This window comes from Acinonyx jubatus, chromosome C1, assembly GCF_027475565.1.
Source record: "Acinonyx jubatus isolate Ajub_Pintada_27869175 chromosome C1, VMU_Ajub_asm_v1.0, whole genome shotgun sequence".
NCBI classification, from domain to species: domain Eukaryota; kingdom Metazoa; phylum Chordata; class Mammalia; order Carnivora; family Felidae; genus Acinonyx; species Acinonyx jubatus.
The window spans coordinates 55,044,780-55,060,639 of record NC_069381.1 but is presented as its reverse complement, the minus strand read 5'-3'; the positions used below and the strand labels follow the sequence as shown (position 1 = coordinate 55,060,639).

Genomic DNA, 15,860 nt, shown 5'->3' with positions numbered 1-15,860 from the left:
GGGATTGGCTTGATCTTCCTTATACACCAGAACACATCATGGTCTTGCTGAAAGTCATCACTGGTGCTCCATTTCCTGCAAGATAAAGTCCAAGCTCCTGGGAGTGGCCTACAAGATCATTATATCATCTCTATATTCCTCGGGAGACTTAGTTGTTGCTGTGAGACCTAAGCCCTGCCCGTATCAACCAAGTGCACTATAACAGCAGCCATTCTGAATCAGCTCACTGCTTTCCAAACTGTCATTCTTCACCTGAAATCTCCCCACCTCCAATGCTTCCCACCCCATGCCCTGCTCAGTGTACCTGATAGATATCAACTCATCTTTTTTTTTCTTTTTGAGATGAAAATCACATAACATAAAATTTACCTTTTTAACCATTTTAAACTGTACAATTCAATCACTCCCACTATATTCATGGTCTTCTGCCATCACTACAACCTAATTCCAGAATATTCTCATCATCGTCAGAAGAAATCCTGTGCCCATTAAACAGTCACACCCCAGTCCCCTCTTCCCCCAGCCCCTGGAAATCTGCTTTTTTGTCTCTGTGGATTTGCCTATTCTGAATATTTCATATAAATGGAATAATATGCAGCTTTTTATGTAACTCACCTTTTAAGATGCCTCCACAAAGTCTCCCCTGACCTTTTCCAATGGCTATGATCCCCTTTGTGCCCAATTTCCAAATTCTCATGGATACCTCCGTGTTGCCCCCATTCTCCTTCTCTACTTCTGTCAAGGCACCTGTGACATTCATTCCTCCCACTGGACCATGTCCATCTCCTTCCATCAGCTTGTTCTTTGAGTTCTTTGAGTTCTTTGAGGGCAGAGAGCTTGCTGCTCTTCATCTTTACCTTTGCAACATCTCCTACAGTGCCTGGCACAGAGCAGTTTCTTTAAAATGTATTCTGAGTACATATCTAAGATGGTAATAATGTACCCAGGCTCTGGGTCCTGACTACCTGGCATCCAGCTTTACTGCTTGCCAGCCATATGAAACTGGGCAAATGACTTAAACTTTTTGTGTCTCAGATTTCTCTGTGCATGATGGTAATGAGAGTAGGATGTGTCAAAAAACGGTTGTGAAGGCGAGACACTCAGAAAAGTGCCTGGCACATAGTAGCGTTCCATAAGTATTAACTTGATTGATTGATGATAAAGAGTATTTTGTATTATGAATGTCATTCACAATAGGTGCTCGAAAGTAATGTACTGGTGGTATATGGAGCAGGAACACATAATGTTGGTGGAGGGGATTTAACAAGGCTTCTTGGAGGGGGTGCGAATTGACCTTGTCATTCAAAGTTGTATGAGCACTCAAAGAGCAGATGTGAGGAGGCACAGAGAGAACCAAGAAAGGACATTAGGGGCCCAGAGAATAAGAACTGAGCAAACGCAAGTGGGAGAGGGAATGCGGGGCATATTCCAGAAGGGTATGGCAGAAACAAGTGTGTGGAGGTTTGTTCAACAGGACATTGGCCTAAAAAAGGAGCTTGGGACCAATTTGTAGCAGGCCCATAGGCAGTGTGGAACTGTTAAATGTCTCTGAATATGAAAGTGAGATAATCAGATCACGGTTTTGGAAGATAAACCTAATGGTCATAGGAGGGTGGGTAAAAATGGGGAGAAACTAGGCACTAGGCTTGCAAACTCAGATGCTCACGGAGGGTAGGTGAGGAACTTACATGAGTGAGGAGGCCTGGAGGAAAGAAGCAACAGGGACTTGGCCAACTGAAACACAGACACCTAATTATCAGCGGACAGTGCTGCTCATTGTTGCCATGAGGCTGGTCCAGTGTTAGCAAGGTTTTCCATTTTTCGAAGAATGCCATGCAATATAGATTTTTATGTGATTCTAACATTTAAATATTAATTCGTAAGTTAAAATGGCCCTCAGACTTCACATGTGTGTTCTCTGAGAATAAGCTATTCCAATTATCCCGAGAGAAGAGATCAGTAGCAATGGGAAGTGGCATTAGGAACAGAAGATGGAAGCAGATAGCTCAGATAGGATGACTACCAGATGTAGATGATAAAGAGAAGATGTTGAAAAAGACACTGCTGCTTCCAGCCTAAATGACCTAGAGGAAGCTGATGCCATAGACAACTTCATGGAAATGGAAGAAGGATAGCTCTTGAATCAGAATGGGTTCAAACTCAGCCCCATTACTTACTAGCTGTGTGACCTTGAGCACATTACTTATCCTGTCTGACCCTCAGTTTCTTCATCTGTTATATGGAGGTAATAATAATACATATCTTACAGAGTTGTTTATAAAGATTAAATGAGATTTGTGTGTGGAGTGCTTTGCATAGAGTCTGGCACATAATAAGAGCTCAAGTGTTGTCTAATTCATTGGCAACCTTCCTTTGTCCTATCTGCAGTAAGAGCCTCCAGTTTTTTGTTTGATGGTCTGTACTCTCCCCAATCCCTTCCATCCAGGAGTGTCATGTGACCCAAGACTGGCCAATGAGAACACTGTAGCCCTCTGGTGATAGTGACTGGCTCAGGGAGCAATTAGTCTGAAATTGGAGTCAATAACAGAGTAAGCTGAATGTTGAGATGAAAGAGAGACCAAGTCCTTCTGGAGCATTTGATTTGCTACATCGTGCCATACCTGAAATCAACACTACCTCTTTACTTTTCAATTAATTACCTTTCAGGTTATGCCATTTCAGATTGGATTTTCTGACACATGTCACTAAAAGAGTCCTAACAGATTCTATTGCTATAATCGCTATTACTATAACTTTTGAACTTAGATTCCTAATGATGACATATCCTTCATAGAGTTTAAAGCTGACAGTCCTTGGAAAGGCTTTCTCCAGCCATAGTCCCCTGGGCAGGAGGTTTTGTTCTCCAATGCCTCTTAGGTGAGAATGTGAACATGAGGTGTATCTCAGATACCCTGAGAAGGCATTTCAAAGTGGAAACCAAGCTTGTCACACCTCAGCAGCACCCACCTAGCTTGAAGTTCAGAATCCCACTTTGAGGGTGAGGCAACAGGCTGTGGGGTCATTGCTTCTCAACTTCTGGGGTTCTTCTCTGGTTCCCAGAAGAGAATCTTAGGTTGGACACTAGCTAGGGAAGCAGAAGGCTGGTGAGATCTTCAGACGAAAGAGACCTCTGGATGGGTGGACAGAAGACCTTTCACCTTGATCCTCCAGGGATATGGTGTTTAGACCTTGCCAGCTCTGCTCTCACATCCCAGAGGGTCATAAGAGGGGGTGTTGTGTGTGTAGAGTTCTGGCTGACACTTAAGAGACATGGGTTTTAACCCTGTCTCTAAAACACACAGCTGTCTGATCCAGGACATTCTACTCACCTTTCTGATTCTTATTTTCCTCATTGTAAAGCTGGAAAAATTTAATAGAATAATATATCTAAGGCACTTAGCAGTGTCTGAAACATAGCATGCATGTTTTTAGCATTTTTTTTTTCCTTTAAGAATCTCAAGTTACTCATCTATGGAGTGAAGGAGATGAGGGCAGACTCTAGTTACTGGATAATCCGTGAAGTTCCTTGAGGCTTGAAAATATTCCAAAACATTCTAGGTTTCCTCAGCTTATTTACAGTGGTAAAAACCATAGTGCAAGCTTATCATGATACTACAGAAACATAACCCTTTATCCAAAACTCTCGGTGCCAGGTGCAGTTCATAATTATTTAGTAATCTTTGCTGAATTCTTTTGTAGGATAATACTGCTCCATATCTTGCATATAACAGAACACCTCCAGGAAGATATGGGTAACACTTCTGTGGTGGTTTTAAAATAAGTCCACAAAAACTTTTACATTCTTTTCTTAACGAATAGTGTCATCGAAATCTCCTTTTATTGTGTGTGGGCTAAACTTGCTAACTCTTTTTTAAGAAACACAAAGCATGGGACACCTCGGTGGCTCAAACACAAAGCATGGGAAACCTGGGTGGCTCAGTCGGTTGAGCATCTGACTTTGGCTCAGGTCATGATCTCACGGTTCACAAGTTCGAGCCCCACATTGGGCTCTCTGCTGTCAGCACAGAGTCTGCTTCAGATCCTCTGTCCCCTTCTCTCTCTGCCCCTCCTCAGCTTGTGTGAGCCCCGCCCCAAATAAATAAATAAACTTAATAATAATAAAAAGCATTGTACTTTCCCCTGATAACAGCCATATGAGTGAGCCATCTTGCCAGGGACTCCCCCCTACCCCCAGCCCTGGGCAAGCCTTCAGATGACTGCAGCCGTAGCAACATCTTGACTGTAACTGTATGAGAAACCCTGAGTCAAAACTACCCAGTTAAGCCTCTTCTGCATTTCTGACCCACAGAAACTGTGAGAAAATAAATGTTTGTTGTTGCAAGCCATTAAGTTTTGGGGTAATTTGTTATGCAACAATAGATCATTAATACACCCCATAATCAAGCACTCTGATAATTTTGCAGTGCAATGTTTAAGTATTCAAAGCAAGTGGTTTAAATAATATCTGCTGGGGCACCTGGGTGGCTCAGTCATTTAAGCGTCTGACTTCGGCTCAGGTCATGATCTCGCGGTTTGTGAGTTCAAGCCCCACATCGGGCTCTGTGCTGACAGCCCAGAGCCTGGAGCCTGCTTCGGATTCTGTGTCTCCCTCTCTCTCTGCCCTTCCCCCACTCATGCTCTCTTTCTCTCTCAAAAATAAATAAACACTAAAAAAAAAAATTAAATAATATCTGCAAATAAACTTACTTCAGTTCAGTCACATTTGACTCCAAAATGAGTTTCCCAAACTTAAGACTTTGGGTTTTCAGAACATTTTAATTTTATCTTCACTTGGAACTGTAGATGAGAAATTATGAACTGAGATTACATAATGCAAAACACTCTGGGGACATTTTTCAGCCCCAATGTGACTGTTGGACAGTAACCATAGCAGGCAACCAGTGTCATGAACTGAGTTAATTCTGTTACGATAAACATCAACAGCAGTAAACGGCTTTCCTCACTAAACTACATACTCAGCATGTATGGACTTTCTCATCTTCACAGACTTTACAGCCAAAGGTAGCCTTAAAGATCATCTAGAGGCACATGGTGGCTCAGTTAGTGTCTGAATTTGGCTCAGGTCATGATCTCGCCATCCATGCATTCAAATCCCACAGGGGGCTCTGTGCTGACAGCTCAGAGCCTGGAGCCTGCTTCAGATTCTGCTTCAGATTCTGTGTCTCCCTCTCTCTCTGCCCCTCCCTGACTCGCATTCTGTCTCTCTCTCAAAAATAAATGAATATTGGGGCGCCTGGGCAGCTCAGTCGATTAAGCATCTGACTTCGGCTCAGGTCATGATCTCGCAGTTTGTGAGTTTGAGCCCTGCCTCGGGCTCTGTGCTGACAGCTCAGAGCCTGGAGCCTGCTTCAGATTCTGTGTCTCCCTCTCTCTCTCTCTGCCCCTCCCCCACTCATGCTCTGTCTCTGTCTCTCTCATAAACATTTAAAAAAAAGTTTTATAAAAAAAATTTTTTTAATGAACATCAAAAAAACTTTGTTTTAAAAAGATCATCTACACCATGGTTTTCCAAAGTACAGTAAAGAGGTCACCCGCATCAAAATTGGGAAGGTTGGGGTAGGTATTTGTAATGCAGATCCCCATGATTTACCCAGGCCTACTGAGTCAGATCGCAGCAGTGGACCTAGGAACCACAGTAGCTTTGTGGTGTTGGGTTAAGTCGGGTAACCTCTTTAAACCTGAGTCCCTGCATCTGTAAAATAAGGGTAATACCTGCTTCTTACGACTGTTGGAAGGATCAAGGAAATGATGTAGCAAAGTGTCCAGTACAGTGCCTGGTATAAAAATGATCTGGATTGAATTATAGGAGAAGGCTACATACAGCTTGATTCCCGGGAGCCCAGTCTCTGGGGAATGCATCACACACCTTCACTGCCATTCCAGGTGGCAGTGGGGTACAAGAGCTGAAGTATGATAATGATAATAACATGATTGTCGAATGTTGATAAGCCAGGTACTGACCTAAGCACTTAGCCGGCCTGAACTAATTAAATCTACTAACCATTCTATGAGATAGATACATTTTTAAGACCTAGTTTACAGATAAGGGGGTTGAGGCACAGAGCAGTTAAGTAACACTTAACTTCCAAGTGGCACTAAAGCTTCCAAGTGGCAGAGCCAGGATTTGAGCCCAGAGGACCTAAGTAATTTGTAACGCTAAGCTTTAGTAAGGTCTGTTTATCCTAAAATAGAGAGAAGGGAGCCCATGTCCCTAAGTGTCCCCCTTTTCTTGATGAAGCTGCTCTGGCTCAGAGCTATAGCTGAAGGCTGAGACCCCAGATGAACTGTAGATCCTGCAAAGGGGGTTCTCAGGCTATCACAGGAGCATGACTGGATGGAGCAAAGGGAAGCACTGAAGGCACTGGGCCTGGGGCAGGGGGAACTCCTAGAGTAAGCAGTGCAGGCTGGAAGTCTGGGGGCCCCCACCAAGAGCAGCTTAGCCATTTCAGTTTGCCTGAGCTGACCTCAGCTTCAAGACATTCGCACGCTCCATTCCCTCTGCCTGGAATTCTCCCTTGGCTTCCTTATCCTTCATGTTCATGATCTTTCCCAAAGAAGCCTTCTCTGATTATTCCATTCAAAATAAATGGTCCTGTCCCATCCCCCCTCCCGATTATTCTCTGTAATAGCCCACTCTTCATTCCTACCATCACTTACCATAATTTGCAATTACTTTATTTAAGTGTTAGCTTCTTTCTGATCTTCCCCACTACTTCGGAAGGGCTGGAACCATATCTGTCTCATCTGCCACTGTAAATTCCAGGACCTGATTGTAAACAAGGTCTGGCACGTAGTCAATTCCATCAAGACTTGTGGAATGAGGGTGAATAGGCTGAAAACCGTGAGTGCACATACTGGCCTTTCCCTCTCCCACCTACTTTGACACCACTCCTCATCACTTCACTCTGCACCCTTACCCTTGGAAGGGAATCGCTGAGCTAAGGCTCTTGAGCAAGGGACATACCTGCTTTCAGCACCTGTCACTGTCCTGCGTTAAGCTTTCCCCCACTTCACCACCTCCAGTCTTTACCACAAAGCCCTCACATCTTTGTGCAGGAAGGTGGAACCAGGCACAAATGAGTGATCTGAACAGAGTAGACAAATGGCTCAGAATACCTATTTATGTATTTTTAAAGGGGACCAGCTCTGGAGTTTCAGTCTTCATTCCTAGAAAGGAAAACAGAATGCAGTTAAGTGATTCATACTACACGGGGAAATGGTTTTCTTTAAGCTAGAGCCCAGACCAGTAGCCACTGCATGCAGGATCTCTGAACCAGTTCACTGAATGACACCCAAGGTTTGAACCAATTAATCCACAACTGAGATCACAGCTGGAGATAAGTGATGGCAGAGAGGAGGAACTGGAGCCCCATCTCACATCCCAGCTGTAGGCAATCCATATTCCTATTGACTTTAGCAAGGAAAGAACAGAGTTGGGCACTGTTGAATGTGTTCTTCCCCCACGGGGTCCTAAGAAAGTCAAACTAACAACTAGGGAGGACTTCAAAGTGGCAAATGGTGCAATTCAGTGAGGAAACCAGGCTTGCACAATCATTAAAACAGCAGAATCTCCCAGAAGGCAATTCCTAGAAATAAAATGCCAAGCATAGTGTAAGTCATCAGAAAGCCTCTGGAGCTGGAAATTCCAGCTTGACAGAAACCATCCACTTAGTGTTCTAAGGAGAAGGACAGCATTATCCCAATTTCTCCTACTTAAGTTGTTTTTGAGATTTAGAATTGATTATTCAGCTAAATAATTGCTCCAAAATTCATTTGACATTTTTTTTTAGCTCTGTGACCCTGGATAAGTTACTTGACGTCTCTTATTCTCTATATCCTGTACAAGGGAACATTGTAGTACTTGCTTCATGTTGTATAAAGATTAAATAAATTGTAATGTACTTAAGTACTTAGTACGGTGTCCGACTATGGTGAAATGCTAGGAAAGTGTTGAAAAACAATTTCTTTTTGCAGGTGTTTATATGGCTACAACAAATATACTCACAATGAAGTTTGCACACACCTTTACCACATCATAGCCTAATGCCAGTTTGCTTTCCCACTCCCATCCTAGAGCAACCTGAGAGCAAGAACTCAGTCTTTTTCTCCGTGAATCCCCGTGTAAGCAAATTATCTGACAAATAGTAAGCATCCGATAAGTATTTGTGATGAATAAATAAGTAAAGGTATATTTCTCTGAGGTTATAAAATGAATAATACACAATCCTTGTCCTTGAAGAGCTTATAGTCCAGTGGGGGAGAAGACACTAAACAATTCCTCATCATGTGATTGATTAGAATTCTAAAAGAGATATGGAAACACTGCTGTTAGAATTCATTTGGCTTGGGGGAACAAGGGAAGGAGGTGATACATAAGCCAACCTCAAAGAAGGAGAGGGATTTCACAAGTAAAGGTTGGATTCAAGAAGGTGGCATCTAAACTGAGTTTTGAAGGATGAGTAGGAGTTAGCCAGATGAAGAAAGTACAGAGGGCTTACCAGGCAGATGAAATAACATGTGTGTACTTCAGGATCTTGTTTGGAGTGGGTGTGTGTATCTGTATGTGTGTGCGAAAGACATTTCACCATCATACTGCAAGTTCCTATAGAACAGGAGTTGGCAAGTTTTTTCTATAAAGGGCTAAACAGTAAATATTTTCAGCATTGTGAGCCATCCAGTGTATCACAACTACTCACTTCAGTCACTGTAGCAAGAAACCAGCCATAGACAATATGGAGACAAGTGATGTGGGCAAATTTGGCCTTTGGATGGCTGGATTTGACCCATGGGCCCTAGTTTGCCAATCCTCTGGCTTCCCAAGGACATGGTGCATGAAGGTGCCCAACCAACAGGGCTTATGCTAGAGGGCCCTTCACATAATCAGACTTGCTCTTTGCATGGGTTATCAATTGATGTGTTATTAATTACCTTGAAATCATCAATATATATCACAGTTTCTTTCTTTATTTTTTTTTTAAGTAGGCTCCATGCTGGAGCCCAACATGGAACTTGAACTCACAACCCTGAGATCAAGACTTGACCTGAGATCAAGAGTTGGACACTTAACCAACTGAGCCACCGAGGTGCCCCTCTATCAGTTTCTATAGGTAAGGAAGAGTTCAGGCAGTCTGGCTCAGGATCTCTTATGAGGTTGTGGTCAAGATATTAACTGGGGCTGCAGTTAGCCAAGGGCTCTACTGGGACTGGAAAATATGCTTTCAAGGTGGTTCACTCACTTGGCTGACAAGTGGGTGCTGGCTTTGGCAGAAGGCCTCAGTTCCTCCCCCTATAGGCTCTTCCACATGGCTGCTTCAGCGTCCTTCATAACATGGTGGCTGGCTTCTCCTAGAGCCAAGGTGGAAGCCATGACCTGGTCTAGAAAGCCACACACTGTCATTTTTGCCATATTTTATTGGTCATACAGACAAAAAGGGATTCAATGCAGGGAGAGACGCCATGCAAGATAAAAACACTAGAAGACAAGGATTACTGGAGGCCATTTTGAGAATGGTTACCACACCCTTTCTTCATATCCACAGTGAGATGTATTTTACTCTTGTCCCTATCTTCTTTCCCCTATTTCAGTCAAATATTCTCATGGAAACTTCAAAGAATCTAAATGTCCCATATCCCTCACATTGACCATAAAGAACAATGAGAAGACCTGAAGAACATGGGAGACCTGAAAAACATGAGAGAAACTGGGTACAAACAGAGGAAGCTCATCTCTGAAACTTTTCTTCAAGGAAAAGGCTTATCAGAGCCATTAATTGCTCCCCATCAGTAAATTGACCCTAGCCTTCCACATCCCAACTTTCTCTCTTGCCTAAAGATGGGCTACACTAGACAGTCAGTTCTTTCACCCTGTACCTTCCATAAATGAAGCAGAATCCAGAAACTGGTAAAAACTTTACTTAGAAACACAGCTTACTCTTTCCTAAACAAACCCAATGGGGGCTATTTGAGGAAACAAGCTGAAGCAACTCCATTTCTAACAAACTATTTGGGACTTAGGATTCTAACATTTTTGAACTGATGAGACCTTACCATTCTTTCCAGCCTCCAGCTTCATCCAGCACACCCATTCCCCAGCACACCTGAGAATAGTCTTCCTGCTTCTGCTTTCAGATATCCCATGTCCTTTTTGAGTGAGCAAGAGCTGGGGAGAAATGAGGTGACATCTCTTCAGAGTTCTCTTCACCTACTGAATGGAGGCTCTGTGTTTTGTGGCTGGGGGAAAGAGAGTTTTCTTTATTTTGGTTGTCCAAGTGATAGGAGACAGTCGAGAAAGAAGTAAAGGAGACAGAGAGGGACATGAGTTGTAGGACCCACCTGAAATCATTGGACTGTCTCTGAAACTCTATACCCAAGGAGATGAGGACCAGTATCTGAGAGGGACATATTGTTGTGAGAGACAGAGGACTCCAGCCAAAAGTATTGTTTCTTGGGGACTCAGATGACAAACTGCAGCACAGACGTGGGACCATTCTCCATTCCTCTCAGAACCTAGCAACACACAGGCCTTGAGCCCTATGGACTAGGGTGCATTGTGGGGAAGCCCCCTTGAAACAGACATTGGTGGTCTCACAATTAGTATAGTTGGTGAGGCTGCATGAATAGTGTTGACAAGAGGGAAGCCATGGTGTATGACAGGCGCATGTACCTTATCCACTAAGTTGTTGGTATAGGTAGGCACTCTGTGGGGACTTCTGGAAACGATCTGAGCACCTCTGGATGAGAGAGACTAATCCTATATTTTGACATGTAGGAGCCTACGGTCATATCTTGGGGGTATTAATATAAATGTGACCTCAATATAGGAGTTAATGGATGGAGTATGGATGTTGGAGCCATTCTACCTGAGTTTGAGTCACAGTGTGGCCCTGGGCAAGTTATTGAACCTCTTTCTGAGTCTTATTTTTCTTCACTTACAATTGGAGATAATAATACACTTATCTTAGAAGGATGTTGTAAGTATTCCTAGAATTATATATATAAAGTACTTAGTACTTTATATATATATATATACACATATATATATATATAAAGTATTATATATATAAAGTATTATATATATAAAGTATTATATATATAAAGTGCCTGGTACATAATAAGCACCACCACATAATTGTTGGAAAAAAGTTTTACACTCTCAAGTTGATGGTGCCCAAAAGAAAGTTGTTGTATAGATTTCCTCCAATGAAAATCACCTCCTCAACTATGGAGCCTATTACATGTTGGAAAATTCTCATTATTAAAAACGTTCTTTCTGATATTAAGGCAATTTGCCTCGTTGCAACTTCTCCACATTGGTTCCAATTTTTCTCTGAGATATTATTCCAAAATAAACTTTTAATAAGCTCATTGAGACAATTCTCAAGATCTCCCTGAGTTTTCTCTTTTCCAAGTTAAGCGGCCCCAGGTCCTTCAACCATTCCTCAGAGAACTGGTCCCCAGACCCCTCTGCAACCCAGGCGCATGCCCCTGAATGCACTGCAGATTGGCAGGGTTGGGGAGGTATATGGATTCCAAGTAGATAGCCTGGAGACTGTCTCCAGGAGACCCTCCCCCCTCATATGAACACATGTTCCTCAGAGGAAAAATGTCAGATTAACCCAACCGTTTCAAATTAATTTTGTTTGGGAGAGCAAGGGGAAGGGGATTTCCAAACAGGGCCAAGGACTTTGTCAAAGCTGTTCCTCCAAGATACAGATGGACAACTGGCTGGCCTGGAGAGGGGCCAGCTGGGAAGTGTAACTCTGTCCAGGGATGTGAGCCAGGACTGGCTCCTCCTCTTGGGAGGTAAGAAGGAAAAGCTGGTTTCCTCAGTAGAGATAAGCATACAGTGTGCGCTCAAGTCAAAAATAAAATTTCTCTTTGTACCTGGCACAGGCCCTAACTCATGCCCCCAGCTGGAACACATGCCTCCCTCATTCCACTTTCACTGTGAGAAGCCCTGGATGGTGGTTGTCTGCTCCTCACCTCCAGGGCATGAGGCTGCCAGACACAAGTGTAGCACGTTTCCGGGTTTCACTTGCTCGGGACTTTCTGAATCATTTTTCTTTTATGGGCCTGTGGGGTAGAAGAACAGGAGGGAGGAGGGAACATGGCAAATGTCACTTTTGGTCTCAGTCAGACTTTGTTTTCTATAGAATAACAGCTGAAACACTTTTCAGATGCTTTCTGTTTAGCAGGGGGTAAGGATGAACAAGGATTATGCCCAAGGACTGCTTGGGAAAAAAGGCCTCCTTATTTCTTTTATTAACAGAAGTTTTCCCTATTACCAGAGTAAGGCCTGATGATCAAAGGGGGAAAAACATCAACCATGGTTCACCATCCAAAGACAGCCTTCATTAACATGGTAGTAGATCTTTTGTCAGAATTTAGGTCAGAGGGTTTTTGCTTGTTTGGTGTTGGTTTTTGTTTTAATTTATTTATTTAAATTCAAGTTAGCTAACATACAGTGCAGTATTGATTTCAGGAGTAGAACCCAGTGATTCATCACTTACATACAATATTCAGTGCTCATCCCAACAAGTGCCCTCCTTAATGCTCATTACCATTTAGCCCATCCCCCCACCAAACATCCTCCAGCAGCCCTCGGTTTGTTCTCTGTATTTAAGAGTCTCTTACGGTTTGCCTCCCTCTCTGTTTTGATCTTACTTTTTCTTCCCTTTTCCTATGTTCACATGTTTTGTTTCTTAGATTCCACATATGAGTGAAATCATACTATATTTGTATGTCAAAGCTTTGAATCTCCTTTCCAAATAATTATAACCATAATTTACAATACATGATTCTAAATCATTCACAAATATTATGAACATTTCTTCTTTTAGTATATACTTTACACAAATGTATTTTTAATAGCTTTATAAAGATACGATTCACATACCATATAATTTGCCCATTTAAAGTGTACAATTTAATGGGTTTTGGTATACACGTGTTGTTCAACTATCACTGTAATTGCTTTGAGAACATTTTCATTACCCCAGAAATAAAGCTTGTGCCCATTAGTGATCACTCCCCATTCCCATCCCCGCTCTAGCCTTAGCCCAGGTAACCACTAATTTATTCTCTTGTCTCTATAGATTTACCATTTCTAGACATTTCATATAAATGGCGTTATACAATACAGGTCTTTTGTGACTGCTTCTCTCATTTAGCATAACTTTTTCAAGGCTCACCCATGTTACAGCATGTATCAATACTTCATTCTTTTTTACTGCCAAATAATATTCTGCTACATAGATATACCACATTTGACTTATCAGTTTATCAGTTGATGGACATTTGTGTTGGTTCTACTTTTTAACTATTATGAATAATGCCACCTTAAATATTTCTGTATAAGTATATATTTCTATTTCTGAGTGGAATTCTGAGTGGAATTGCTGGGTAACCTTTGTGTGGAACTGCTATACTGTCTTCCAAAATGGCTGCTCCATTTTACATTCCCACCAGCAGTGTATGATGGTTCTAATTTCTCTGCATTTTTTTCCAGCACTTGTTATTATCTGTCTTTTTTAGTACAACGGTCCTAGCAGGTACAAAATGACATCTCATCATATTTTGATTTTCATTTCCCTAGTGGCTAATGATGTTAAGCATGTTTTCATATGCTTATGGGCCATTCTTACACCTGCTTTGGTGAAGTGTCTATTCAGAACCTTTGCCTATGTTTTAATTAGGTTATTTGTCTTTTTTTTTTTTTTCCAGTTGTGATTTTTGGATATATATTCTGGATACAAGTCCCTAATCAGATAAATGGTTTGCAAATATTTTCTCTCATCCTTTCAGGTTGTTTTTTCAGTGTTTTGATAGTGTTCTTGGAAGCACAAAAGTTTTTCATTTTGATAAAGTTCAGATTGTCTATTTTTCTTTCTTTTGATGCTTGTGTTTTTGGTGTAATATCTAAGAAGGCTTTGCCTAACCCAAGGTCTATGACTCCTATATTTTCTTCTAAGAGGTTAATAGTTTTAGCTCTTAAACATTTCAGTCTATAATCCATTTTGAGTTAATTTCTGTGTATGGTGTTAGGAAGGAGTCCAACTTCATTCTTTTTCATGGGGATATAAATGTCTTTTTTAATGGTTGCAAAATATGCCATTTATTTGAAGATATTTTAGTCTTTCTAACTTGGGCCTGCTATAATAAATTCTATGAAGACTCTATATCTAAAATTAATTTTTTTCAGGGGTGCCTAGCTGGCTCAGTCAGTTGAGCGTCCAACTTCTGCTCAGGTCATGATCTCGTGGTTCATAAATTTGAGCCCCACTTCAGGAGCTGTGCTGACAGCTCAGAGCTTGGAGCCCGCTTTGGATTCTTTGTCTCCCTTTCTCTCTGCCCCTACCCCACTCATACTCTGTCTTTCTCTCTCTCAAAAATAAATAAACATTAAAAAATACTAAAATTAATTTTTTCAAATAAATCAATAAAACCTAGAAAAATCTACAAACGGGTAATAACAATCTAGAAATAGAATTATTGAGTCAAAGAGAATAATCATTTTAAAGGCACTTGATCTATGTCATCACATTGATTTCTCAAATGGTTTTATTGATTTATATTCCTTTCAGCAACATATAATCCTTTCAGCAATAAATCCTTTCAGCAATTTTTATTGCCTTAATTGCAAGGGGATTTGTATTATTTTTTTTTAATCCTTGCTAATTTGATTGGCAAACATTTTTCTCACTAATTTGTTTTCTAGTTGCATTTCTTACTCTATGAATTTTCTGATTTCTTTACCACATTTATCTGTTTTTCTTACTTTTTTTAAACTCCTTATAAGGTCTGTCTCTTTCTTTGGCTCCCTATCATCTATCACCCTGCAGCATACTGATCAAAACTTCTCACTGGATCACTTGAATCTTCTGTCTCTACAGTGAGAACTTGCAAAGACTTAAGTTAGATTTTTAAAAACATGTTTTAGTATCTTTTTACCAGCTGTTCCCACTCCTGGAAGTAAGTGTTCATCCTACAGAACTTCTTATGGTAGCACCATAACATTTTTGGCCCTCTGCTTTCCCCTAAAACCTTACCAGTGCTGTGTTCTACCCCTGAAAGCTCTTCTGATTGGCTCATTAATGAACTTAACTGTGAAAATAATATAGTTATGTCAGATAAAGCATTTTTGCATGCAGTACCTCTCTTTAGCTCACATAAACGCTGAAAGATAATTATCACTATCATCCCTGAGATGGGAAACCTGAGGCACAGATAGGTTAAGTACCTTGCCCAAAGTCACACAGCTTATAAGCTGTTGAGCTGGACTTTGACCATAGGCATTCAGACTCCAGAGCCATTGGGGTGGCTAGCTAGTTTATCTGATCCATGAAATCACATTAAGGTAACAGGGGTCAATAGGACCTGATGTTGCCACCCCAGGTTAAAATGTACACTTTAAAAGTCACCTCATCTCAGAGTTATGAATAGTTCTGGGCATCATGACAAGACTGATACAAAAAAGCGTGCTGCTTTGCTCTATTGTACCAGAGCTAAATATGTTCAGGCCTGGCACAGAGTAAGTACTCAAGAAATGATGGTTTTCTCTCCCTATTTCCTTGGACCTCAGACAGATGCCCTATCATCATCAGTGCAGAACCTTGGTGATGGTCTATCAACTTGACTAATAGCATAATAATCAGAGCTACTTCTTGAGTGCAATCTACTACAAACACTATGCAACTCACATACACTGCCTAATGAGCTCATGCCAATCTTAACACATGCTTGAGAAGTCAATCTTTAGACACATAGTCAAATCACATGTTAAAATATCTGGAAAGTTGGTCCTTTTCCACATGGATCAGATCATGTTTTTACTTTTCCTC

The 15,860-nt window shown here is 41.4% G+C and overlaps 1 long non-coding RNA gene across 3 annotated transcripts in view; it reads right to left on the bottom strand.

The window, feature by feature from the left end:
* Positions 1-5,778: 5,778 nt before the first annotated feature.
* Positions 5,779-15,860, bottom strand: part of LOC113599321 (uncharacterized) — a 45,013-nt gene continuing 34,931 nt past the window's right edge. For 2 of the 3 annotated variants that reach the window (XR_008294935.1, XR_003420139.2), the window contains exons 3-5: positions 12,004-12,093; positions 10,069-10,251; positions 7,213-9,703 (exon numbers count right to left, since the gene is read on the bottom strand). This is a non-coding gene — a long non-coding RNA (uncharacterized LOC113599321). Of the gene's footprint in view, positions 7,189-7,212; positions 9,704-10,068; positions 10,252-12,003; positions 12,094-15,860 lie in introns of those variants that run through there. The other variant, XR_008294934.1, reaches the window with a different exon arrangement.